This window comes from Acromyrmex echinatior, chromosome 2 (assembly GCF_024713525.1).
Source record: "Acromyrmex echinatior isolate Ae372 chromosome 2, ASM2471352v2, whole genome shotgun sequence".
NCBI classification, from domain to species: Eukaryota; Metazoa; Arthropoda; class Insecta; order Hymenoptera; family Formicidae; genus Acromyrmex; species Acromyrmex echinatior.
The window spans coordinates 22,381,817-22,409,147 of NC_141853.1; the positions used below are offsets into that span (position 1 = coordinate 22,381,817).

The following is a 27,331-nucleotide window of genomic DNA, read 5'->3' on the forward strand; positions in this document are numbered from 1 at the left end:
CGCATGTCGACGATGAAACCACGTCCGCATTGCGGAGAAACGTAAACCTGGAAAGTTTCATTCTTTTTTTTTGTTTCCTCTTTAAAGAATAAATTAACAAAATTCTGACAGACAAGTTCAACTGCTTTATGCTTACAATCAGACTTGCATGCAGTAATATCCGTTGCGCTGGCTTTAACGTTGCTTTTTGACAGTAAATTCACGTCTGCAAACGCAAATGCGGAAATTCATTCTGTGTTTCTTTTATTTTATTTTATTTTTTTTTAAAGGTAGATTAACTGACAGAAAATTCCGACATATTCAGATTTCTATGCAGTAAATATCAAAGGAGCAATGGCAACCCAATCCTTTTTGTTAAATAATATTTTACTATTTTTAACTTTCATGTGTCAAAGTGTCAATCAATTCATTTCTGTGGTTCGAAGTAAACATTGTTCACATATCGACGTATACATTTAGTAAATAACAAATTTAATTTGAGTCAAATTTAACACATTTTCTTAAAAATTGTTTAACTTTATATTGTTTTGGTCAAATTAATGATATACTGGATAGAAATAGTGCGATCTATAGTAATGATTAAAAATAACTCGAATTGAATATAATTTAATGACATTGATTTTAATGGCGCATTTCTATGACGAGTCCACGCCCGTGCGATGAAGAAATCCAGAATCTTTTTCCAGTATTCTTTTTCTATTTTTAACGAAAGAATAAACTGGCAAAATTTTGACGAATAAGTTTAGCTGTTTTGTACTCATTGTCAGACTCAAATGTCGAGTGTAATATTCGTCGCGTTGGCTTTACAACGCTTTTCGACATTCAATCCATCTCTACGGGGAAACGTAAACCCGGAAACTCATTCTCCTTGCTTTTCTAATGAATAAATTAACAGAATTTTGACATGTTCAACTGTTTCGTAGCCAGTCGTAGAATAATATTCGTCGTGTTGTCTTTAATTATTAATGTTCGTCTTTAATTATTAATTTCGGTATAATTTCTTTCTTTTTGTTGAAAGAATAAATTGACTATAAAGGAGTTATAAAGTTATAACGTTATTTATACTTGGACCTCGTGAAGTAACATCTGTCGCCGTTGATTTTAACGATACATTTAAAGTGTGCGATGGAGAAACGCAAGTTCGGAAAGGCGTTTTCGTTCTTTTTTAAAAGATAGTAGATTAACTGATAGAAAATTTTAACAGACAAGTTGAGCCGTTTCAAACTTTTAATAATGTTCGTCACGTTGACTTTAACGACGCTCATTTTCTGCTTTCAAAAAGGTAAATTGGTGAGCGGAAAATTTTGTTAGATAAGTTCAGTTGCTTTATAATTAGACTTTATGTAAAATATTTGTTGCGTTAACTTTAATGATGCATTTTTGTGACATAACTTTTTAAATCATTAACAGAAAAAAGTAATAATGATAAATTTAACTGCTTTGTGGTCAGACTTAGATACAAATAATTTTTAACATGTTTATTTTGCAATATCGACATTACTCGCTGTTAAATATTCGAAAAGTTTCAGCATACTATCGATAGACAATCAATCAATAGACATCTTATCTTGGAATTTATTATTAGATAAGTGAGCGTAAACAATCGTTAGATAGGTATGAAAGGAAAGCCACAAGATTAGCAAATTAATGAATTATGTTTGATAAATAATTGTATTTGAAGTAGAAATAATAAAATTTTATCTCACATTTTTGTAAAAATTTAGATACATTTTTATAATAATCTTGTTGATCTGTTGATCCCGAATTGCGAAAATGTCTTATACTAATGTTTAATTTTAATTTAGACGTAAAGATTTTAAATGTTAGTACGATAAAATTTAATATCCATAGATTTGTTACATCGCGACTCTCCAGCATTGCAGTTTTCATTTAATATTTAATATTATTTCATAATGTGCACGGTTTCCAACAGCGTTAAGAAATATTGAATTCTGGTACACCTAATATAGAAATTGCGTTCTTCGCGTAAATACTAGAATCAGAAAATTACTTTTAACAACGATCACGTTTTACAATGCTGGATAACGGTACTCATTTTTTCATATTTTTTTATCTTTTATATGTATATATAAAATTTCCATTTTTCCTTCATATTTGCTGTAGCAATGTAAAACGAAGCTCGAAAGGCCCAAAGTGGCATGTTTCCACGTGTTTCTAGTGGCATGTTGTATACAATAGCGTTGATTGGGACGTAACGCTCGCAGTTGCCTGAAAGTTTAGAACGTATTGTCACTCGCATATTCACACGCAACGTTAAATTCGCGATAAAAACGTAGTTGTTTGCCGTCGATCGTCTGTCCGCGTTTTCCTCGCCTATTTTCACATGTGTTTCGTTTTAATAATCACAAGAACTGTATAATAATTGAACAAATCGGTATCTGTGTGAGTTTTCCCGCGCATAATTTTACATTTATTTTGCGCTAAATGTTACACTCTTTTCGAAACAATTAGCCATTTGTAACATTGTAAATGGGTTAAGAATTGAAAGGTATCGTTTATCATAATTGTCTTAACTGTCATTTGGTATTACAATTTCTCTGAGAAATGCATAAAATTCGTCCTCAGTTTAATGCGGCATACAACTTATCGCGAAGCTATAAATAACCTATATCGCTTATTTTAGAAACGTAAAATGGGAATGCGATACTGAAACATTACGGATCTCGTTGAGGAAAAAGTATCGAGTGGCATACATTTTTAGCAGAACTGATTTTTCAGAACTGTCCTTACGCAATCGTCAAAACAAACTCGTGTAAGTTGGAATGATAAGTAGCGATGTACATTCCTCGCTCAGCGTGATCTGATAAGACATAGAGTAAATTAAAGGCCCCAGGAAACTGCTATCTCGAGAGCAGCATGCGCGATAAAAATATCGTATACAAAGTATACGAAGTAATTTACAACTCTGTGTGAGGTACGAAACGAACAATGCGCGTTTTGCATTGAATGAAACAGTCCGATTTTAATTCCCCTTTCTCCTCCCCTCGCGTTATGCAATATAGAATTATGTGGCATAATGGCATTTCACATTCACGGTTCCACGGAATACGTTTTCGCACTCCGAGTCATGGGACATAAGATATATATAGCTTGTAGAGTATCGACAAACATTACGAAGGCACTCGAGAAACGCGAGGCAGATTAAATTCAAGTTAATTTCTTATCGGGTGAATCGATCGATCGTATGTTCTATGCTTAATAACGAGTTCCGAGGTTAAATGTAGATGTGTAAATACTATTAAAGGTACGAGAGTTTGATGCGACTTTGAAACCGAGCCCCTTTAATACTATTACATATCATCATGGAATTCCACATTAAAGATATGTTAGGCCATTAATTTAAAAATAAATTAATTTGCGATCTCTGTAGAGATTAGAAACAAATCTTTCTCTCTGAACGAATTTAATATTAAAAATTTATTAATTTATGTATTTTTGTATAAAATATTAAAAGATACTAAAACATTTGATTTTTGAGAATATATATAATATTCGTAAAAAATATAAAGTAGATCTAATTCAATATTAAAAAGTAAATTTCATAATAAATAATAATAATAAATTTATGAGAATAATATTAAAAAACATAATAAATTCATTAATAAAAATTTAATCTAATCCATTTTCTAATTGCACTTTTTAATATAACAGTAAGTAATGGGAAATTTAAATATAATATATTGTATACATGCATATTTCAGTTATCAACATCAAATTTAAAAAAATGTAAAAACTAGGTATAAAGTAGATTTTTTTTCTTTTAATGACCTCGTAACCTTCTGATAGCACGTTCGAAGTTTTCTGTGCTCTTCGCATTCTTGCTTCTACTTCATCCTTGTCGCTTTGTATACACTGATCTGTCCTTAAAATAACTATAAATAACAGATAGTTATATGCGATAAGAGGTCTTTTTTTTTTTCTTACAAATCCTAGCGATAACATTTCGCGATGTTTTTCGTAAAAATGTGAATACTTTGTGAATGGAGTCCTCATTGTTCAATTATCTTCATCGTGAAAAATGTGCTTCCGCGTGTGAATATTTGTCTATGGATATTTCTACGGCTTTTTGAAACGTGTAATCTCTTGTTTCCATGTCATTTGAATATTTCTGTTCTTTGATTAGCTGGCGTCTATCCCATAAGGTTGCAGACGTAACTTTTCTTTCACAGAGAGTTTACATTACGGAAGAAGGAAATATTTTTATGGGCAATTTAAACATATATCTCTCGACGATATCGATATTCCTTGTTCGAAGGAGAGATGTATCTCTAAAGAAGAGATGCATTAAACGCGTCTCGTGATATTTCGCTACTTCGGCCGAAATACCGATTCAGTCAGTTCTTATTTTAAGATCTCAAGTAATATCTCAAGATGCTGATATACGGTTATCTGATTACTATCGCAAGACTGTACTTTATCTTAAATACAAGAATCTACAAGAACTACAAGATCTTCGCGTTTCCGTTTTTATACATACAAATAAACGTTGAAAACGGCGGTGCAAAGCGTGTAAAGTCCGAGTTCGTTGAATACTCATTGGAAAGAGAGAGGAGATATCGCGCGCGTGTGATTCGCGGTTACATGCTTTATGCTTCATTCAAAGGTTACCATTTCCATTCGCGCCGCCCTTCGTCGTGTCGTCCAACCCATCGTCTTCTGGCAGTTATGTGCGCTCCCTCGTTTGGCTCTTCGTCGTAAGTATACACAAAAGGACAACCGCGGCACGCGGATGGAGCGGCGCGGCGGGAAGACCGGAGGGGTGAGGGAGGAAGTGAAGACTACGAAGAGGCGGGCGGCCTCGTCGTTTCAGTCGCTTGCCCCAGTGGTGCCCCGACTGATCGTCGACGCGCACCGAAACACGGAAATATTTTTATGGTGCCAAGCGACGCTTCGAAACTTTTGTTCCCGTTTGCGCTTCTCCACACTTCTCTCTCTCTCTCTCTCTCTCTCTTTCTCTCGTCGTCGCCGTCGCCCGGTCCTGTCGATTTCCCCCTACCACGCGGCCGCGCTTTCGACCCTCGCCGTATCCCTCCCCCATCCGTCGCTCCCGGTTGGAGAGTCGCGCCCCACTATTCTGTCTCTCTTCTCCCCCGCCCTTTCATTCCTTCGTATCTGCACGCAGCACGGCACAGCGTGCGAGCGATAGAGAGACTTGAATCGGCGTACGGCGCGGTCGTGTTTTCGTATGAGCGGCTTTAACCGACGGGCATTGGTAGTATATCTATGATCTGACCGAGAGCCCCGCCGTCGACACCGTCGTCGTCGTCGTCGTCGTCGTCGTCTCCCTGCTTGTTGGTAAGCTGGGATCGTCGCGTCGCGTTTACACGTGATCGTCAGTCATTCCGCCGCTGGTGTTCTTTGCCGACTGCGAAGACGAAAACGGCAACGAGCGAACTGATCGTCGCGAAGGCGCGTGCTCGCTTCGTAATAGCGGATTCTCCGAAAGAGCGACTACGCCGGTAGTGTGCGTGTGCTTGTGCGTGTGCGTGTGTGTTTTGGCCGTCGTTTATCTTCGCCGACTAAGGACACCGACTAAGGCCGGTGGCCTTCCTGTTGACGTGTGCGTAAGAGATCCGGCCACGTGCGATACGGCTGTAAAGGTGTGTTGCTCCGTGTTGTTTTCATGTTTTTTCGCGAAGAATATCTATGATAGCGTCGGGCGTTACTGTATATCGACGAAACGAATTTCATTTCTTGCAGCGCGCGAATTCTCCCGGTTGAATTAGAAACGCCAGGCTGCATGTTGATTCATGACTCGAGATTCGCAATTCACTATTCGTATGAGATTCGGGAATAGTGCGAATGGATGGATTCGTTGAATCCGCATTGTTTACCAGTCGTGCCGATTCGCCAGAGGAGCGGTTTTTTTTTTGATGAAATCAAGGGGTGCGAGTCACCACGAATCAATCGATTCGTGTTGGTCTCTGTATATAGAGCTACGCCGTGCAAACAATGGACCATTCGCCGAGTGGCTAACATTGTGGAAGACGCATATTGAACAGCGAATGCCTGTGAATCTATTACGAGTAATGCGAATTGCAAATCTAATCGCGAATCACTAATGTCACGCCTGTACGCATTGGAGATTGCGAGTCAAAGATTAGATTAGAATTCGATCTCAATCGGGTACTTTTAAAATTTTAATCCGTTTCTTTCTGATTGCCTGAATTCCAATCCTCAATTTGCAATTCTTTTTAATTTTCTCCGAATTTCAGCCAATCGCTCAAAATTTGGATAATCTTTTTTTAAATACACGTATCGCACATACATTTTTATTGGATTTTTACTTAATGTTTTTTCACTAGATTTTTCTCTGGTTTTTGATGAAAGGATCTCTCCAGCAGAAAGGTTTAATCTGATTGGTTTTTCTTTCTTTTTTTTTTTTTTTAAAAAGCGTCACGAAACAGTTTTAATTTCAGTACTAGTTATCGATCTTCGACAAGATAGTGGGATTTTCAAACAGGAATCGTCAATCTTGAGTGAAACACTAATTAAACGGTGTCAACTGTGATGTGTACACGGGAAAAATTTGATTATAAATTGCAAATTGATAAATTTAATTTAGAAAGGTACAAACCGATACTTGTAATTAACCGTTTGCAATATTTTTTTTCGGCACGCGAAATTACACTCCTAAATTTTTTCCTCATTTTAAATCAGATTTCAATTTTTATTAAACTTTTAACATTTGTGTTAATAATTTGATAATATCATAAAAATATCGAAAAGTAACTCAGAATTTTTCCACATTTTTTGAAAGCTTAAAATAACAGAAAACTTGAACTCATTACATTGCAAATAGAGGAAATAAAATTGGTGGTTGCAGCCGAAGGCTGTTAAATCTATAATTAAACATTCTAGTCAACATATCTAGAAAATTACGATAACGAGAATTCTGATTGGTTTGATCAAAATGTATTATGTTCGTAGTTTTGTTGGTATAACAATACTGAAACATTTTTATCGCTGTATGTGCATGATATTTCCGAAAAACCGCATGTTTACGGCAACTGTATGCAGAATTTATACGTGCGAGTAAATATCTCGTATGATGTATGATGTCCAGTTTAAAAGTGGTGTATTGTAAACAGAACTGTATTTCTCGTTAACGTCATTTATCTCGTTAAAGTTTTTCTCCAAGTTCTAGTCGTAAATATCTCGTTTCTATCGTTCGTGTCGACTGATGATCGATGGTAGGTAGTTTCTCTTATGAATTAATAATACGTTGTGATATACTGATGTAAAATTCCATGGTACACGCACATTATCGGCGTTTAACCACGAATTCACTATTTATTATCTTTCCGTCACTTAATTTTATACTTATCTAAACTCGTAATACGCACATTTTTCACGACGAAACGTAAAAATAACACGCGACTCATTCATTTATGTAACGCGCAGGTTCATGCGAAACGAGTTCATGTCACGTACAGAGATATACAAAGATATACATTTAGGCGTCGTACGTAGACATAAAACGTAAAAATCCAACGCGTAAAAATCCAACGCATAGGTCTAATTTATAGATACAACACCGATGTAAAGAGAAGAAAAACCTTCGGTTTATATATAGATAATATCTGAACATTGCTTCTCAGCTTATGGCCTTAATCATTTATTTACATAAATCCGAGCAGTGTCGAGAGTCAAGTGGCTACTTGAGAATTCTAACGTCGAGTGTCGTTTTTCAAAGAAAACAATCGGAATTGTCTTTCTTCAATTTTGATTCAATGGGAGGGACACATCTTTCTTTCTTTCGGTCCTTCTCTTTGCGCCTTCACTTTGAAGCTGCGATCATTTCTTTGAAGTTATGAACGGCTGGCTCTCGTTTTAAATTACTCCGTGACGCATACGAAGCTCGGCAAAATTATGGAAGGACGGTCCCCAGATTGTTTTCACGTTGAATGTAATTTCTTGCTGAAACTCAAATGTCCCATGAGAAGAGTAGTTGGCAAGTACGTGTTTACTAGACTTTCTTGCAATCGAGAATGCTTTTCAAAGGGAGATGTCCCAAGAGGGAGTATGCCTAGTTAAATATTCCACGTGAGTTAAATCATTATTAAATTGGCTCGCTTGCAGGTTAATTTCCTTTTTTACACGGTGAATAAATCAATTTTGCATATTTTTAATTAATAAGTATCGAACAGAGAGAGAAACGTACGTTTTGCGTTTTTGCGCGTTGAGTGTACACAGTAGACTAATGATTTCGTGTGCATTAGCATATTAAATATCGACCGCAAGATCGCTATTTAATTGGATAATTTGTCTTTATTTTTTACGGTAGTAGTGTACATATTTTATTTTACTCGTTACGTGTGCATTAGTCCGATTGATGTGCTGCGGTACCGTGCATTTCACACTTTCTCCTTTTGAACGATATATTCTTGTTTGATTTGAAAGTCCTCGTATTTGTAAATATATTTGTAAATGGCTTGTTTTATAAACAGAAATTTTTAATTTGGAATATGAAACTTTACTCGCGAAATAAATAACATTGTATATGTATAAATATTTCCGCTAAAATATATCTATAAATACGAAGTGAAAATATCATTTGGTCGAATGACACGCTACATAATTTGATTACTGATAACAATAATACGATCGATCGACAGAAAGGTGTTGCAATTATTTATACAAGAGAACTCCCTTCTTGCTCGTCATTTTTGCACACTTAACGTTATTCAAACAAAGAAATGAATGCTGAAATGGAGAAATAAAAAGAATTAAATGATAATATTTTTATGGTATCTCATGAACAAACAGAAATTGAAATAGTTCTCTCACTTGATATTTATACGTTTCCAATGGTTTCACATGACGCACGTATAAAACAGAAAATATGTGCCACGGAAAATTTCCCGATTTGTTTTCGAAAACTTGTACCACTAGCTCCGAAAATAAAAACGATATGAAAATAGCGATCGTAAATTTCTATTTAGCTGATCTTCCGTCATGAATGAGACGTGAATTTATCATTGGCCGCAGCGTCTTTAACGCTACGCCATTAATAGAACTTCTAAATCGAGTCGGCGAAATGCCTTTTGTCGTAAGCGTAGATGCGCTGTGAAACGAATATCTGTAAGCGCTTTGTATTTAAATTATACGCGTCGAATGTATCTATCAGCATTTACATTTCAATAATATATTATGTAAAATTGTTGTATAGATTATTCGTAAATTTAGATGGATAGATATATTTAAATGTTAAATGCGATTTTGTAAATAAAAATATGGCAAACCTTAGATACGATAAACATAATATTTTCACAACTATTGGAAATTATGTTTAATTTTATTCAGTGATACAGTAAATTGCTAATGACGTAAATTTTGCGCACGAGGAAATAGGTCACTTTTAATTAATGTAACACACATTCGTCATACATTTTAAACTTCGAAAAATATTTACAATCTAGACTTTTATAAACATAAATAATTTAATTATTATCATAACTAACTTAATTATTATCTATTTAAAAAAACGATAAATACATGAAATTCTTGAATTGATATGGAGTAGTCTAATTATCTCTTAATACTTACCAATAAAATATTTAACACAAAACTACTTAAAAATTGAAATCATTTATGTTGTCTGTAACTGCAGAGATGCGTTCCAAAACGTAACTATTTAATCAAAACTCTATAGTTTGCGTGACATTAAATTACAGAAAGTTACGTAGTTACGTTTTGGAACGCTCCTCAGGGGATCTAAACTAATCTGTACTGGACTGAATTTTTGAAAGCTTGTCCTAACTTTCAGCGTGACAAATTGGACCTTCTGATGACTACTGAAGGTATAACTCGGCACTCAATGACTCGCATAATTATACGTAAAATTTACGTACGATAAAATTCTGGATTAAATAATTCCGAAATAAACGTTTGTCTGCCATAAAAAAAATTTTAAATAAGAAGTTTTAAAAGCTTTGTTAATTTTCTTGATATAATTTGAGAGAAAAGTACTTAATTCAAAATATCTAAAAAATTTTGTATTATTATATAAAGTCTGATTATTTTTATTAATTAAGGTTTAATAAATTTCATTTTAATAATATTTTTATTAAATTTTTATTTTTTTATAGGTCTGTTTTTTATAACTGCTTTATGTTACATTTTTTGAAATTAAAATATGTTAAGTACATAAACAAACGCAGAAAGAGCAGATGAAAAGTAAAGTCTCGTTTCATAAAAATACTTTTTATGACAAAACATCATGGCATGACACACTTTTAAAGATGGTATTGTTGCATTGTGCAGAAATTATTGTTATAAATTAGAATCGTGGCAATACATAATAATCACAGCTATAATAGAAATCATCTGCGGACAGATTGCGTTCGCGACGCGAATAAATTTCCATTTATATCCATCAAATTTATATAGATATATAATTCATATGTATATAAAATATGAATAATAGCAAAACGACGTAAAACATATTATCAATTTATCGCTTATCGAACAGATAAATTATATTCGAAAACAATTTTAGCGCTGTCCTCTTTAATAAATATCTAAGTACGAGATTTCTCGTGGAAAATGTTACATAGATATTTTATACATACGGTTCAATTGAACTTTAGTTAAGAGAGTGTTAAGACCTTAAATTTTTAACAGCTTCCGCCTTGGTGCCACGCCCTAGTTAGCCCGCTGGCAAGAATATCGTGCAAAGAGATGAATTTTTGAAGAGGCGGTGCACTCGGGTGAACCGATGCGGAAATGACTGCCGTCGCCATGCCGAGAAGATAGAATTATTCCGTACGACACAAATATTCCGTAACAATGTTATACACATTGAGACGAAATTTTCGAAGCGATGCTTATATTGTCACAGCAACATATGCGAACGGCTGCAATACAAATATCTGCAACGGTGGTGGCACTCAGGTGAAGACCTAGGCTTTGGACTTTGCCAAAGTTTGAGTTTGTACTCGCGTGGGACATTACGAAGTGTCTCTTCGTTGCAAAAGTAGAAGCCTAACGATGCGGATATTCGCGTACGTGCGCCGCATGCACGCGTCGCGTTTAGTATCGTTCCAACTCGTGGAGTTTTTGTTTACATATTCGTGTACGATACAGGAATTTCTATTCACAAAATCATACATATATTGTCAAGTTAATACCGTGGGCGAACCGTATTGTGGCGATACGGGAAAATTTTGGAATACAATATCGTTCGATTTCTCTTTTCTGCTCTTCTCTCCCTTTATTTAATATTTTATTTCAGTTTTCATTGAAAAAGACGAAAAAATCATTAATGGTATTTCATATTATGCCAAAACTTTTTTGTCGATCGTTATTGATAACAAAAATTTTACGTTAAAATTATTCAGTGTTTAATAATCTGTATTTAGATACATTTAAAGTTACGATTTACGCGTTAAAAAAATTTTCCCTTTTTTGTTACTTTATTGTGATTAGTAAAATAAGGTTGAATTATTTATAATTCATACTTTGATATCGTGATTGCTTTGCATTTTTAAAATTATTTTTTAATTATTTAAATTATTAAATGTAAATATATAATATTTGCAATTGTAAATTATTAATTATATTTTTCAGATTAAATTATTTTCACAATTTCTCTTTGATTAAATCTAAGAAACAAAAAGAAGAAAGACGAGAGAGAGAAAGAGAGAGAGACTTTCGAACAGATTTTTACTTTCATGTCTCGAATGTAAAATTTTCTGTTTTAGTGTCTCCATTATTTTATTCTCACGATGTCACCAACTTTTGTTACAAGTATAAAATTTATCTTGTGGTGCAAAGCGCTCCTATATAACGTCACGCCTCGTTTTTTAGAAGTAACGCTATACGACTTTCTCAATTTTCCGTGTGTGTTCCACTCGTAACCCGAGTCGCTGCAACGTTCAAGAGTCACCTGTTTCTCACTGAAACCAAACGTGATATGTTGAGCTCCATTATCCGAAGGATATCTGCATCATTGAAGTGCCCTAAAATTCCCAGAGGTCCAGTACTTGGCGTAATGTGAATCGATGCATAATGCACGAGCATGCAAACGTGCGCGAGCCCACATTGGTTCGGAGAATATCTAGGGAGAATTGCATTTGTGATCGCATTCGTCGATATTTGCCCTACGATAGTGTGTGCGTAGCGCAGCGTGATCAACGCTCGCACGCCTATCTCGGAGACAACGAGAACGGTCGGTGTGTGTATGTGTGTGTATGTGTGCCTTTGAAATAACTGGGATTCCATTGCGAAAGTGTGTGTACGACAACCTGCTCGGAGATGGGACGAAATACGGACGAAACGAGTGGACGCGTGGTCGGTTCGGCAACTTGCAAACGCGGACATTCGTTCGTCGCCATCGTCGTCGTTGCCGTCGTGCTTCTATAATTTAGCTTCGTCGAGAAATATATTGGAATTTTTCCGTTCCAGTACGATCGCAACATTTTGCGATGCTTGCCGTTTGTAAGGAAGCGGACTAAAACAAGAAAAAGATATCGAGTCGCGAGTATTTTAATTATTTAATATTGTTGTGCGTGAAAATCCACTTTTTATAATGGTCAAATTCCAATAATCCTTGGGAGATTAATATTACATTGATTATCGTACGATCACGAAAACATTGTTTTATTTGGATAATGGATTGATGAAGATATCAAAACCTTTTATCAAGAATTTTATCTGTACGTATCAAGAATTTACTTATCAGATTTCTAAGGAAAATTGCGAGTTTTATAAAAATAACAATAAATGCTTCAACTAGGATCATAAATGTTTAAGCAAATATTGCACTTTTTTTATTTTTTGAATTATATTTTTTAAAATGTGTTACGAAAAAATTATATTATTGTATTATTTTGAATCGTTATAAATTCATCACCATTATTAAAGAATATGCAAAACTGCTTTTTATTCGAGCTTAATCGCGTGATTAAAATTTTACATTTGGTTTTGTATAATATCTATTTTTGTAAATTTATTTCGAAATGAAACCAATTATGTTAAATCACGTATATGTTTTTTTAATGACTGCTTGTATTTCACATTTTCCGTTTTAATAGATATAATATAGGCATAAACAAATGTCATCTTCAAATATGTATAACTGCACAATATCTAAAAAATTAATTTAAATTTTTTATTACTTATTGTAATATATAATAATTGCAACGTATACCTAAGGGACATTATTTCGATTCGGTTTTGGTAAAATTCACACTTTAACATATAATAAGCCGCTCTTGAGCATGAAAATTATATTTACATCGAGTAAAGCTTTCGCTTGAACGTATTCATCTCATAATTACAGGATAAGCTTTTAGCACATGAGTGAGAGAGAAGGTAAAAGAGAGAAAGAGCGGAAATTGTATTTGCATACCGTATAAAATTGATAGCAATGACAGTATACATATACATATTTGCAATATTTCAACACGATATCTAATTTTCATTTCGCAAATACTATCAATTACCTTCAATCAGATCCGATTGTGCTGAACAATTGAATGTTAAAAGAATAATAGCGAGCGTGAAATAATACGTGCGTTCACTCTGACTTTATATAAAAACTCGACACATGATAGACGTTTACGGTAAGAATGATTCGTGACGTTATATAAAACGTTAAACGTTACGTACGTTTGCAATATATTCGGGATATTCGTATTTATCCTAGCATTTAGAAAAATCCCTTGTCTTCTTCGCCATCTTTTTATGCAATATCATTTTTATCTGACATAAATCGATCATAAACCATATTAATTTTTCATGAATCAATAATCGATATTCTAACGCTATTCGTTCGCCATGAATTTAATAACACGAAAGGAAAAGCCTTTTATCGCGCAAGATATTTTTTTTTTTTTTAAATTCACAAGTACTTGCTAATACGAGTTTTGAAATATGACGCGATAGTAAGAGTTATAAACCAATCTTAAATATTATGTTTGCCTTGAATAAATCGATATTCAAACGCAATTCGCGTTTGTCATGCTTTGAACAATACGATAGAAAAAAAGCCTATCGCAAGAGACTATTTAAATTCCTAAGTATTTGCTAATAAAATTTTACGAAACATAAGGTGTGACAGAAACATTTAAAATTTAGAACACGACTTTGAAATATTCTGCGACTAATTTAACTTGAAAATTCAAATTCAAATTATTGTAAAGATAAGATCTTTGACAAGTCTCTAAATATGTGATAGCTGACCTACTATCGAAAGACTTGTAAATAGCATAATTCCACAAGACAGATTCTACTCGATTATATATCTTGCACAATAAGAAAGTCGAGATACCGGATAATAAATCGATTTATTTAACTATTGCGAGATATTATTACGACTATTATTTCGTTTTTCAAGGAAACGTGTAATAAATAATTATGGTTCGTATTAGACCGACGAGAATAAATCAATTAAAAGAAATAAATCTATTTTTGATCAAAGCGGATTTTAAATATTTCAGATTGAATTTATATAGGATATCTAATTCTCTAAACCACGCACTAATCTTTTCGGTCTTGAAACGCATTCATGGTCAGAACTAGATTATTAGAGTAGTAATATCACGTAATATTATATCCTGACTAAGGTAATATTTTTCGCAATAAATTAAATTATTCATATTTATTAATATCCTTTTAAGATGCTTGTTAATAATTTTTAAGCTTTTTCGCTCTATAAGCATCTTAAGAATTGTAAATAATTTAATTTATTGCGAAAAATATTACCTCAGCCAGGATATAACATGTGATATTACTACTCTAGTTCTGTTCATAATTGCATTTTAATTGCGAAAAATATCTCAGCCACAATATAATATCTAATATTACTACTCCAATTCTGTTCATAATTATGTTTCAAGATCAAAAAATATTTCTATGCTAGACTTGGGTATACAAATAAATTCACTCTGAAATATTTTTGCATTAAGATTCACTTTTGAACTAAAAAGAGATTTATTTCTCTTAATTTATTTCTTTCGTTTTTGTTTTTTTTTTTTTATACGCGTGATCATCTCGTACATCGATTAAAAGCACAAGATAACTTTAAGGTCCTTTGCACACTGAACGCGATGAGCGATGAGCGATATCTAATTAAAACTGATTTTTCGGATACGATATCTCATCGTGTTCAGTGTGGAATGGGCTTAAAAAGGAATTTGGGATTTAAAGTGTTTAGGTCTATTCAGTCGCATTTTGATGTAGCGAATCTATCAAGATATCGATTATTATGAGAGAAACTTGTTTGGCAGTCTGTTTTTATAAGATATATTCTCTATCTCTCTCTCTCGTACGTTTGACGCTATACACACACACACATGTTCAATGCCAGCATATCGCTCATTGATAATTATGCTAAATGAAAGGATTGAAAAACAACGCGCTCACGTCCAATTAAGTGTTTTTACATACGCACATGCGCTGTTGTATTATATTATTATTAAGCCGTAGCTCTTTTACTGGAACGGTAAAAAATATCGTTTTTATTTCAATTCGCTCGGAAGTCCGTTGTTGAAAGCTATTCCAAAGAAAAGAAAAAAATACCGCGTAACGAGTTCGACGTTGTTGTTTGCGTAAGACGTAATTAGATGTTGTATTACACACCGAATGGGATTGCCTTTGTTGTACACGATTATTTTTCTTTGTGCAGTGATTTCGGAACTATCGGCATGGCAAGTAATGTAGGACACGGCAATGGTGGCAGTGCTCTAGTGATTCTATTATCGACGCGCCATCGACGTCGGCTAGGTCCACTTTCAGCTGGAGAAACGACGCTGTACCTACGGCCCACGTAAGTACCTCTACGAACATTTCCGAATACCTTCCTGCGGATGAAACCCTTTCGAACTTAATGAACCGAGCCGTTCCTTTGAAAACGTTCGTCTTGATGATCTCCTCTTATTAGAGGGAAAGGCCATCGAATTTATACAGGGTGGTGCCGAAATAATCAATAAAATGACGAACGAAGAAAAGAATTGAGAATTATGGTGTGAATATTTTTTTGCTTACTAAAGTGACTATTAAAATGACCTATTAAATTCTATTAAAAGGATATTTTTTTAATCTCGACATATTATCGTTTATGATTAACTAAAAATTGCTTACACCGAGAAAAATTTCTAGTTGAAAATGAAGGCACCAGAAAATTTGGACTATATATATCAATAAAAATTTCGGTTATCTCAATTAAAATTATAATAAATTCAAACAGAAACTTTTTGTCTATTTTCAACTAGAATTCTAATTAGTGCGATCAGATTGTTTTTCGGTGTACGATTAATTAAGGAACTTAGTGTTGAACGAGCAATTTTGAAGGAAGAGTGCGACGATGAAGTTAAATATTTGTCGTTACGCTGAAGTTTCTGCTCGGCATATCGCAGTACTTCTGGCTGCACCCATTTTTTACGAGGTCAATACTTGCCTCAAGTTCTAGACTTCGAATCAAATAATGTGAACAACGCGAAACTTCGTCGACGACTTCTTTATTCCGCGCACGAAGTACAACCTCATGCATGACGTGTCACTGATGAATGCCCATAGAATAATCGCGGCTGATATTCGATTACCGGTCGGTCGTCGTAGGATCGCGTGTAAACATGCCATCCGAGCTATTTTTGCAGCGCTGTTTTAAAAGCAAACAATTTGCTTTGCGACCGCCTGCAAAAAAAATATCGCAGTCTGTATCCCGTAACTTTGGCGAAAAGAGAGGAAAAAAAAAAAGGAAAAAGTCCTCTTCGGTTTTACGCAAAATATACATATGACGCTTTCTCATTTTTTAAATGCACTTTTATTGTCGGTTTCGAACACAGGAGTCTTGTGACTTGTCCGTGTAAATTATCGAATTATGTTCAAGATTCTTGGCCATTTTAGAACGTAAGATCTGTTTCGCGTACAAAGTCTATCGAAACTGAATTGATTATCGAGAAACTTACGGAAGAAGCCTCCAGGAGATTTCTCAGCTCTTAAAACTCTCCATTACCAATAATGGCCAACCGATTGCCTGCGGGCAATTTTGCGGTATATCCGCTACCAAGTCTCGAAGTAAGGTTCTTTTAATACTCGTGTCTCAAAATTGTCTACAGAATGCGAAGTCTTATCACTTAATTGCGATTCCGAGAATTTTCTTGTGGAAAGCTCCCTGCATTTTTCGCTTATACCCCCAAAAATTGTTTCTAACAAGTTAGTGAATTCATATAAATTCTCGAGAAACTTGAAAATATCGCTCTGTATATTCGACGGTCTATCAAATAGTTAATGAGGTTCACTGTATGACTTACATAATATCGGCTTAAGGAAGAACTTTAGCGAGTACGCGAAGTACAGAGATTAAGAGTAAAAGACAGAAAAAAAAATGAACGGGAAAATGGACGGCACATAATTCGATCGTCCAAGACAGGCGTCGTAATGAGCACCTCCAAACACGCAGCCGTATACTTCGTCATTTATGCAGGGTAAGAAAGTATGGATTATCGGCGACAGCGACGTTTATTTGTTTGTCGTCGTATTAGTCCGCTGCTTTTACACCGGGATCACAGTAATCTTCCAATTATTTCCCAATTCCAAGCGAACTCGACCTTCTGCAGCATCGCAAAAGACGGCAAATTAACGCGTTTAACAGTGGACTCGTAAACGGAAAACATCCGCCAGCGTGATCGGGACGAGCGTGTTATCTATTATTTGCACAAAAAAGCTCATTGTTTACCGCGGAATCCCTCCGATTGGAAAATACCGCGGGGTATGTACCTCCAAAGTGAAACTGATTCTCTCTCTCTCTCTCTCTCTCTCTTTCTTTTTCGCTGTGAGAGAAATAAATCTATTTTTCCAGAATTCAAGTAAATTCGATATCTGACGTTGATGCAGTTATGACTGATACTCCAGTGTTTGTCGCTGAACATCAAAACGTTTTAAACGCCGTAAACGAAGCACAGCTGGCTTTTTAAGATCATTCACCAGTGAATTGTTTCGTCCGAAATTCCATTACGCTTATGCACACAAGTCGTTGTTCAGTACGATATATGCGGGGTTACTTGCGGGGAAACGGGAATAATTTTGGGTTGTTTGATGTTTAACGGGAAATTTGTGGTACCGCATTGTGTCAAGGCGTGTTGCGTCATGTGTATACGAAAATATCTGGCCGACAAGGTGGAGATTGTGCCGTGACTAATAAGCGAACGCTCGCAGTTCTACGTCAGCGAAGAAATTCGTGAAGAAATCCTGTGATTGCGGGTCAGCCGTGTAATCGATTTGTTGGTTTCATACTCGTAATTTGTTCGCGATTCTACCTGTAGGCGTTACAAATATGTATATGCATATTATGTATATGCAGGAAATTAATTACAAATGTAAATCAAAGCTGATACAGTTAATATATGATAATTACGAACGTTAATGATAATTATCGCCGTATTGTAGCCTTGTAATCTTCATTACGAACAAAAAGCTTTATAAGATGTTATTATTATCAGCATTTCACGAGAATCTTTGATTTACATTCGTGGAAAACTTACACTGGAAGAAGAATCTAGTTGCATCGAGTGGAATTCTGGTTGAAAATGAACAAATCAGGATTTTCTGGTTCTTCCATTTCCAACCAGTTTGTCTCAATGCAGGTTTTTTTGAAGAACACCTAACGCTAACGTTCCATCGTATCTCCGAGAAAAGTACATTATCTCTGGGAAAAAAAAAACCCGTAGTCTTTTTCCACAATCCTATTTCGACAGTGGAATGCTTCAATTTCGAACGTGGATAGCGTTTAAATAGCTTAGCTAGAACGGAGTGACGAAGAAACGTTGATGATACCACCGATACATTTGATTTGCACTTAACATCGTTCAAACAGATTTGCTAAAAGCGAATCGCGATTGAACGCGAAGCGCTTGTCACTTGAACGAAATGAACGTGGCGAGAAGTAAATCGGAACCGCGAAAAACAGGAGATGCGAGAAACAGAGAAAGCGATCGATGTTGCACAATTGAGATAAGACTGAGACATGTATATATCAGTATATACGTCGCTAAACGTTACACAAGCAATTGAGAGACCGTCATTGGTTTACAGACATGGCGCGATAGTAAGCAGACAATAATAGGAGATTCTTTATTGCTTTACGTTTGTTACTGTCAGCAGAGTTGCTGTAAATCCGGAAAACTGTAAAAATGAGAAAAGTCAAGGAATGCCGCACGGGTCAAGGAAATTGCAAGCCTGGAGAATTTGTTGTCGCGATGACATATAACATGATAACGATTCGTTTAATTCGCATAATTATAATTATTGCAAGTTAAACAAATCGTTATCATGTTCTGTGTCATCGCTACGATGAAATTCTCTAAGCTTGCAATTTCCTTGACCTATGCAGTTTCCTTGACATTTCCCATTTTTACAGATTACTACGCGATGCTTAAAACAGAATAAGAATACCGATAAGAGATAACGAAATTATTATTAGGCTATTAATTTCTTTATTACATAATAAATCATCGCGAACTAATAAACATACTACAGTAATTCCAATAAATGAGCGAAAAATTAGCATAATATATACTGGAATGTATATATTTATTAGTTCGCAATGATCGATATAAAGTTCATTAGAAAATTATTATTCAAAACATTGCAGCTGTGTATATTGTTTGTGCAGCAACTTAAACGTAATAAATATCACAGCGTTAATTAACAACTACAACTTACAGTACCTTTCATTTTAGAGACATGTTATTATTGAGTGTACGCGCAACTTGATGTAACATTAACGTTTATTCAATTCGGAACAAGTTATTGCATAAAGCCTTCCCGGAAGAACCTTTCGCTTATGCGTTATCTCGATCGTATAAACTCCGCGAAATTGCCTGCTTGAAAGATTTTTTGCCCGGAAGATTTTTTGCGAAGATATTGCTCTCTTAACCCTCCTAATCGTAAATAACTGTCGACTTACCGTATCTAACCGTTAAGAAGATAGATGCATGTACGTCAGCCACCTCCTCTAGTGACGTCAGCAACGAAGAAATACTGCGATTGTTGCAACGGCATTGAAGCCGCACTTGCATAAATAAGTGGACGTTAAAAAGAATTGTTTCATTAATTACACAATTCAACTGAGTATCACTTTTTTTTCTCTCTGAAATTTTGCCATAGTACATATCCTAAAGATTTTTTTACGCTATATATACGCTGAATACGATACCGTTGTCAAAATCTGCATATATCCCGATTTGGAATAAATTGGGATGAAATGCCAAGAATACGATTTTCGTCATTTTCAATATTTTTTCATAGCAAAAAAAAAATTGTTTTTATACAAAGTTAACGGCATCGAAAGTGCAATTCAATCAGCTTTGAATTTTAATCGTCAGAATTGTCATGAGTACGTCAGGATTTTTAGTAAATTGGAACTGAATACGATTGTAATAGCATCGTATTCAGTGAAAAAATATGTATTACATCGCTACGGAGAGAAAAAAATGAGTTTTTGTTGTACTATATGTATTTGTACAAAAAATGAAAAAGTGACAACTATATCTTGATAAACAACTATACCTTGATGAAAATAAATCGTATAATTATAAACGTTATTTGAGACTCCTTTGAATTGTACTTTTGTCATTAATTTTATTTATAGAAACAAATTTTTTGCCACAGAAAATGTTGCAAATAGCTATTATTTTATACCTATTTCATCCTCATTTATTTAAAATCTTGACATGCTACGCAAATCCTAACAATAATGTTGTAAAGATTTTTTTGAAAAAATTTCGTGATATGATATTTTAGGAAAATTTAGTATTGAATCGTGTTAACGATGTTTGAACATTAAATCATTATCTGTAGAGGTATTTCATACTACAACGATGAAAGATATGATATAAAGTTATATTCCTTTATATTATAGTATATACAAGGTTTCTTATTTCTTTTCATTTATTTCCGTTTTAGTTACTCAATTCAATACGATTGTTATTTGTCACTGCTAGAAGTTGTAATTATGTTGGAACATAAATTGATGGTAATTTAAAATTTAAACGATTCAGAAATAGATCATTCAAAAAAGATATGTTCAAAAATAAATTTCTAAAAATATACCTTTCCGAATATTGTGTCAAATCAATCTGATAATATTGACTGTACTTAGCCTTGTAGTCTTATCATTATTCAATGATACTACAATATAACGCAATAAGATAATGATTAGTTAGAGATTTTGTTAAAGGCGCGCTAACAGCTAATATTCGGAACTTAGAAGTTTGATTAAGTGTTCTTATTTCTAAAATATACTTTCTAAAAATATACTTTCTTGTTTTCTTAGATATTTTTAGATATTTGTAGAATTTATTATGGGATTATTATTTCATATTTACAATGCACGCTTAATAGATGTTTTTCAATCAATTTATCGTTTCGTTTCATTAAACCTTTAAGAGTCTACATTATTGATAATATGTTATTCGATTTTCCATGAATTTATTTTGACATTTACATAAAATCTACGTACTTACATAAAACTACATGGCTGTAATGTAGCTGTTAGAGTAGTCGATCATAAAGTTACTTAAAAGGGAAATAAGTCACAGTGAAAAATGCGAGGGAAATAGCAATATATCATGGTTATGCGTCTCGTTTAAAAATTGCAAATATCTCAGGTTTTTTCCTGTTGTTACCAGTCACGTACAAAAAAATATATCCACCCTAGCTGAAACGAACTTAACCACGCGAACATCTGTGAACGTCGCAAATCAGTCCAACATGTACGATATATACGCAAGAACGCGCATAAACGCGCATGAATGAGTATAAACAAACATGATTCATATAACGTGTATTTCAAAGAGATTCGCATGTTGAAAACTGCGCAATAGAAACGGTGAGGCGTCGGGATATGAAAAGTTCTACGTATTGTAATTTGGCGAGAGGTGTTTATATGTATTCATATGTGTGGGCATATGTATTTCATGTGTGATATTTACGTGAGTAAAAAAATATGTTTCCTCAAAAGATAAGAATAGAATAAAATTATATTACGTATGGAAAAATGTTTCGTCTGAAATGCAAAGGATAGCGCTGACAGTGCAGAAACTCACAAGAGTATAGGTAGATATCCTCGAGTATTCGTTTTTCAAAAACGTTGCTTGATCGTGTCAGAAGAGATACTTAGGCATTTGAAGAGATGACATTCAAGCGTTTCAAGAGAGCGATGCTAGAATGTCGGAGAAATGATACGCCTAACAATCCGTGTTCGATTTGCGTATAGCATATATTAATATGTATTATAAAATTATAAAGAGCTAGAATGAAAAGAAACGAATATCAGTGAGTGTTGCAATTATTTTGAACACTTCGTGTACAGTAATAAATTTAATATTATGCAACATTCCCAAGCTCGTTCCACCGCGGTTTTGCTTCCCTTTGATTTTACATATCTAATGTGAACGCGCCCTTATACCGCATTTCTGCCAAGTAATTTACAATCCAATTATCTTGCTATTCGCAATACTGTGCTTAATAAGTTGCAGCAGTGACTAATTTCTTTTCTCACTTCCACGACTGCTCCAGTTTTCTAGCTTTTTTGCTAAAAAGCTCAACGCTGTCAGTTGCACTGGACAAACAAAGTTATTTGTTATTTTGTACCGTTTTTGTGTTTTCGAAGAAATTTGAAAGATGTTTTGAAAGGTAAACTTATATATGTTTGTGTTTGAGATTGAGAACTATAAGAATACTCACGTTGCACTCAAGTCCGAGATTTGGAAGGAATTGAATTATATTGGGTTAATTTCGGTATGCTTCAGCTGTTTGCATAGTGTTGTCATGACAACAAATTCATCGATATGGAACGGCATCAGAAACTGCCACCAGAAAGTTTCACGTGAAAATTAGAAATTTGATTGCGTCGAAACAGATGCTCTAATTTATTAATTGCATTAATCGAAAATACATTTATCCTTTAATTTATTTAGCTTTGACGCCTTTTATCGAACAGCTAAGTTTTTGCAAAAACGATTTTCCACCCGATAATTGCATTTGCGAATTTATTATCGGATAGTCCTACTTTATTCGTTTAACGTATTCTGAGAACTCTCTTTAAATGTAGGTAACATCAAATAGCTCTTAGCAAAAATCATTTTAGAATCTTTTCTATCTTATTATACACACTTAAATAAGTACTCATTTTTTTTCTGTCTCTCAAGATTCGCTTAATGAATTTTCAATTTTAAAAAAATATTGATATAAAATGGAATCTTATCTATTTCTCTTTATTTAATTTCTTATTGATCAGATGTATTATCGTCATTTTATAAAATAACAGTATTGATGGGGATTATTGCGGCATTAATATAACAAATATTTGATCGGTTGTTTACCTTCAATCCTGATCCAATGTGACCAACTGTTCGTGGTAAATGGCAACTGTATCAGTATAGAGCTTATAATATTTACAAGCTTACCAGCTTACAAATATTATTCAATACGGATCACAATTTACTTATTATTTAGTTATTATCTATTAATTTTAGATGGTAAACTTTCGGTGAACAATATCAACAATTTTTGAAAATTTACGATGTAATATGCGATGTAGAAGGTAACTATACTGATGAAATAATAATTCTCGTTCAGTAGAGAGATTAAATTATGCAATAATATTCTATTATTAAATTGGCTCATTGGTACATGTGATGTGATATTATTTGGAGAATTAATTCCAGATTATTCTCGGATTAGTTTGCCAATATTTTCATGGAGTAAAAATTTGGGGGCATAATATACGATTAAAGATGCAATTTAAAAAAAAAACTGAAGAGAGTAATATTCAAAGTTGAGTTTTTATTCCTTATTTTTATTCCTTATTTACTTGTTGATTTATCAAACAAGTCAGTGTGATCTTTTTACCCAATGATGAATAATTTATTTTTCTCGATTTTTTATTCACGTAAAAATAATTTGAAATTTTTTTAGATAGACATATGAATTCTTTTTTATGAAAATTTGTAAATAATTTAATTATGTAAAGATTGAAATTACTTCAAGGGAATAATATTGAAAATCGGAAAGGTATTGAAACATTACGTAATCTATGTTTGTGACGTACTCTCATAAAATAGAGAATGAAATAACAGCGTCAAATACAAAAGGAAAATTATGTATTTCCGAGGTGATTTCAAGATGATCGAAAACCTTTCGGTTTCAATGTCTGAAACAATCAATGTCCTTCGAAATAACCCAACGTGCTTTATCACTGCTCTCAGCATGCAAAACGATGCATTGTTATCTCACGAATCATCCATTTCCCGATACGCGTAATTTGCGTGAACGCTTGCGCTACGTGCGGCATAGCAGTGCTACAGAGAATCAATATGATTCACTCTTCGTTTCGAAGGTCACACGACGGGGATATGCTAGCATGTCGCGATGTCTCTCGCATCGAACGATGGCCTAAATTCTAATCGTTCCAATTCTCGTGATGCGAATTACGTTGTATCAGGCCGTCTTTGTTTACGGAAAGTTATTATCGTCCCGTTTGTTTTCAGCACACTCGGTTTCTGGTGGTAAACGACCATTCAGGCCATCCCAACATAATTTTGGAGGCATTCACGTCCCGCTGTTCTCATTCATTTACCGTTAATATATGACGCAGTATATGATGATATAAAGATGTAATTCTCGTGATAATTTACCGTTTTGTTTCTATGAAAATATCGAAATGAAATAGCGATCTTTATGTTTCGTTATCTTTTGAGAATAAAAAAGATAACGATGCGTTTAAAGAGATATCGATCCCTTATCGTTAATATTATATGTTGAAGGTAAATGAGATTTCCGATTATTAAAACAGATTGTTAAAACAGTATGACCTAAATTTGATATACCAGAATTTTATTTTAGCTCGCATCAAATTGTGCAACAGCAGAAACCTGTTTAGCATATTGATTATCGATTTTTTAAGCAGTATTGTTTCACGTCTAAATATTTTTTATTCTTCGGCATTCGACAATTCTCAAAATAGTACGCTGATTGAGACGAATGACCGCACATTCACAAATCTTCCTCTCATAAATCTGCCTCTAAATTTAAAACGACGAAATGACGTCATCTTGAAAGATTGATCTTATTGTTAGACTGATGATTCTCGTATTTTAACTATTACTTTAATGAATTTAAAGGGGACATGAATTAAACTATTTGTTTCTGCGGTACGAATGAGTTGAAAATGTAATAAAACGTTATTTTTAATTTAACTTTTGCCGCGTTTTGGCCGGTTGGGAAATATTTACAACATTAATATTATTAATTAAAGTCCTTTTGAATTAGCGACATTGCGATGCCGCTGCCTAGAATAAAACGACCAGATTTTTAAATCATTCAGAGCTGAAAGAGAAGCCATTTTAATTCCCCCTGCTTCTGTAATCCCACTCCCTTTTATACATAAAAAGAAAAAGTCATAACAGCAAATGTAAAGAGTGCATTCATGGATACAAAAGCTAAAATTAATATTTGACATTTATTTAAAAAAGGCAAAAAAAATCGATTCTTTTTTTCCACGACAGCTTGTTAGCAAAAGTTAAATATAATATTCTCGCGAATATTTATTCCAATAAAAATAAATTAGAGTGAAATCAATTTTTACGTACTTTGTGACATTGAATTATAAGTACGGTTTCGTTTAGGAGTGAAATATTCACTCTAAAAAAAAGTCGCTTATCGCAACTAAAGAAACGAACGCCAAGAGATAACTCAATTCTTCATTCGCAAGACTGCTTTGTACAACTGCTCATTTTGGCGCATTGTCTATTTTTAAGAGGGAAAGAGACGCGTTTCGTTGAATCACGAATCGCGCCCTGCTCAATTCACCGTGAAACGCCGAAGATTCATGCTATGATTTTGAACTGGGTCCAAGTTTAATCACATATTACAATAACTACACAGTACGGGTTTATACATCTTATTGTTCGCAACTCGAGACTTGGGCGCGCGCGCAACAATAAACTTGCGTTATCGCACCATACGACACCGAACATTGTCGGTGGGGCACCTACGCTCGAATTACCCGTCGTAATAATGGTAATCACGGACGCGGCGCTTCATTAGTCAAACAATCGATTCATTTTCGTGATCGACAGTTCAATACCTTTACAATTAAAATAAGATACCGATCGATTAACCTACAAATGGAAAAGATAAGCAACGTGGCCGCGAATGAATGAAATGCTGCGCGACGCACATTGCTATACAGAAAGAATGACTTTGCTGAAATATCTAAAAATTTAGCTATCAGATTATTAAGATCTTTTCAAAATGCCTATGAGCATCATTATTATTAAATCGATCTCAATTTAATTTGTGATATTACTCTAGTTCTTTCTATTTATTAGAATTAAGTTTCAAATTGTTTCTCTAAATTTCTTGGAGTGAAATCTCACTCTAAGAGAGTGAAGGTATAGCCTCTTTTGAAGAAGAGTGAAAATATTTTGCTTCTTAAAAAAGAGTGATAATTTTCACTCTTTTTATTTTCACTCCAAGAAATTTAGAGAGACTGAAAATTAAATTCGGCTCGTAATTTGCGAGATTGGATATGAATATAAATTTGCACCGAATCATTTAAGCACTCCAGCTTGATCATTTATACATATCGTAAACTTTTAACTTATGCCCTAAGCTATTAACATTATAAGCAATTAATCATTCACAGTCGAATGAGAGGAGAATAATGGATTTTATTCTTCTGTGATTGTTCAATTTTTTTATAGTTTATGGTATACGTTAACAGTTTACGATATGTATAAATCCTTTAGGGCCTTTGGGGCCTTTATTTCCTATTTCTTGTGTATTCATATTATGAGATATTTTGTTGGATTAAAATAATTGTGTAGCACTTAAACATACTGAACTACAAAAAAATTTACTGACTTAAACGTCCTACATAATTATTTTGAGTCAATAAAATTATTATTTTATATCTGTATCTCTCTAGCTAAATTTTTAAATTATACTTAAGCAAAGTCGTTCTTTCTGTGTATATTCTATAGCAAAATAAAAGAATAATATTCATGTCACGTGTTTCAGATTGAAACTACAATTTCATGTCTGAGTGATAGAAAAAAAAACTTATATTATTTCAATCGAGAGAACTCGAGCTTTGTAATTAATGGAATAAAATGAATTCAAATGAAAGTTTCCCAAACAATTAAAAGCAATGTAACAACGCAATAAGCTTGATAAAAAAAAATCTGCATTATTTTACAAGTTTCAACGTTACAAATGATTTCATCTATACTTACAAATTTAATTTCTCTCGTGAGTCGGCTTTTTCATAATTTCAGAACTTTTTCAAGCTTTCCCCGAG

The 27,331-nt window shown here is 33.9% G+C and overlaps 1 protein-coding gene and 1 long non-coding RNA gene across 5 annotated transcripts in view; one reads left to right on the forward strand and one right to left on the reverse strand.

Moving 5' to 3' along the window:
* The window catches only part of Ugt50B3 (UDP-glycosyltransferase family 50 member B3), a 75,640-nt gene that overhangs the window by 16,268 nt on the left and 32,041 nt on the right, over window positions 1-27,331 (forward strand). For 3 of the 4 annotated variants that reach the window (XM_087402974.1, XM_087402975.1, XM_087402976.1), the window contains exon 8: window positions 15,653-15,793. The gene's annotated coding sequence lies outside the window, so the exon portion shown is untranslated. Of the gene's footprint in view, window positions 1-15,652; window positions 27,031-27,331 lie in introns of those variants that run through there. The other variant, XM_011064372.2, reaches the window with a different exon arrangement.
* Window positions 269-15,664, reverse strand: LOC147910646 (uncharacterized). The gene is made up of 2 exons (XR_015544129.1): window positions 4,630-15,664; window positions 269-2,229 (listed from the first exon to the last, which is right to left on the reverse strand). It is a non-coding gene; the product is annotated as an uncharacterized LOC147910646 (long non-coding RNA).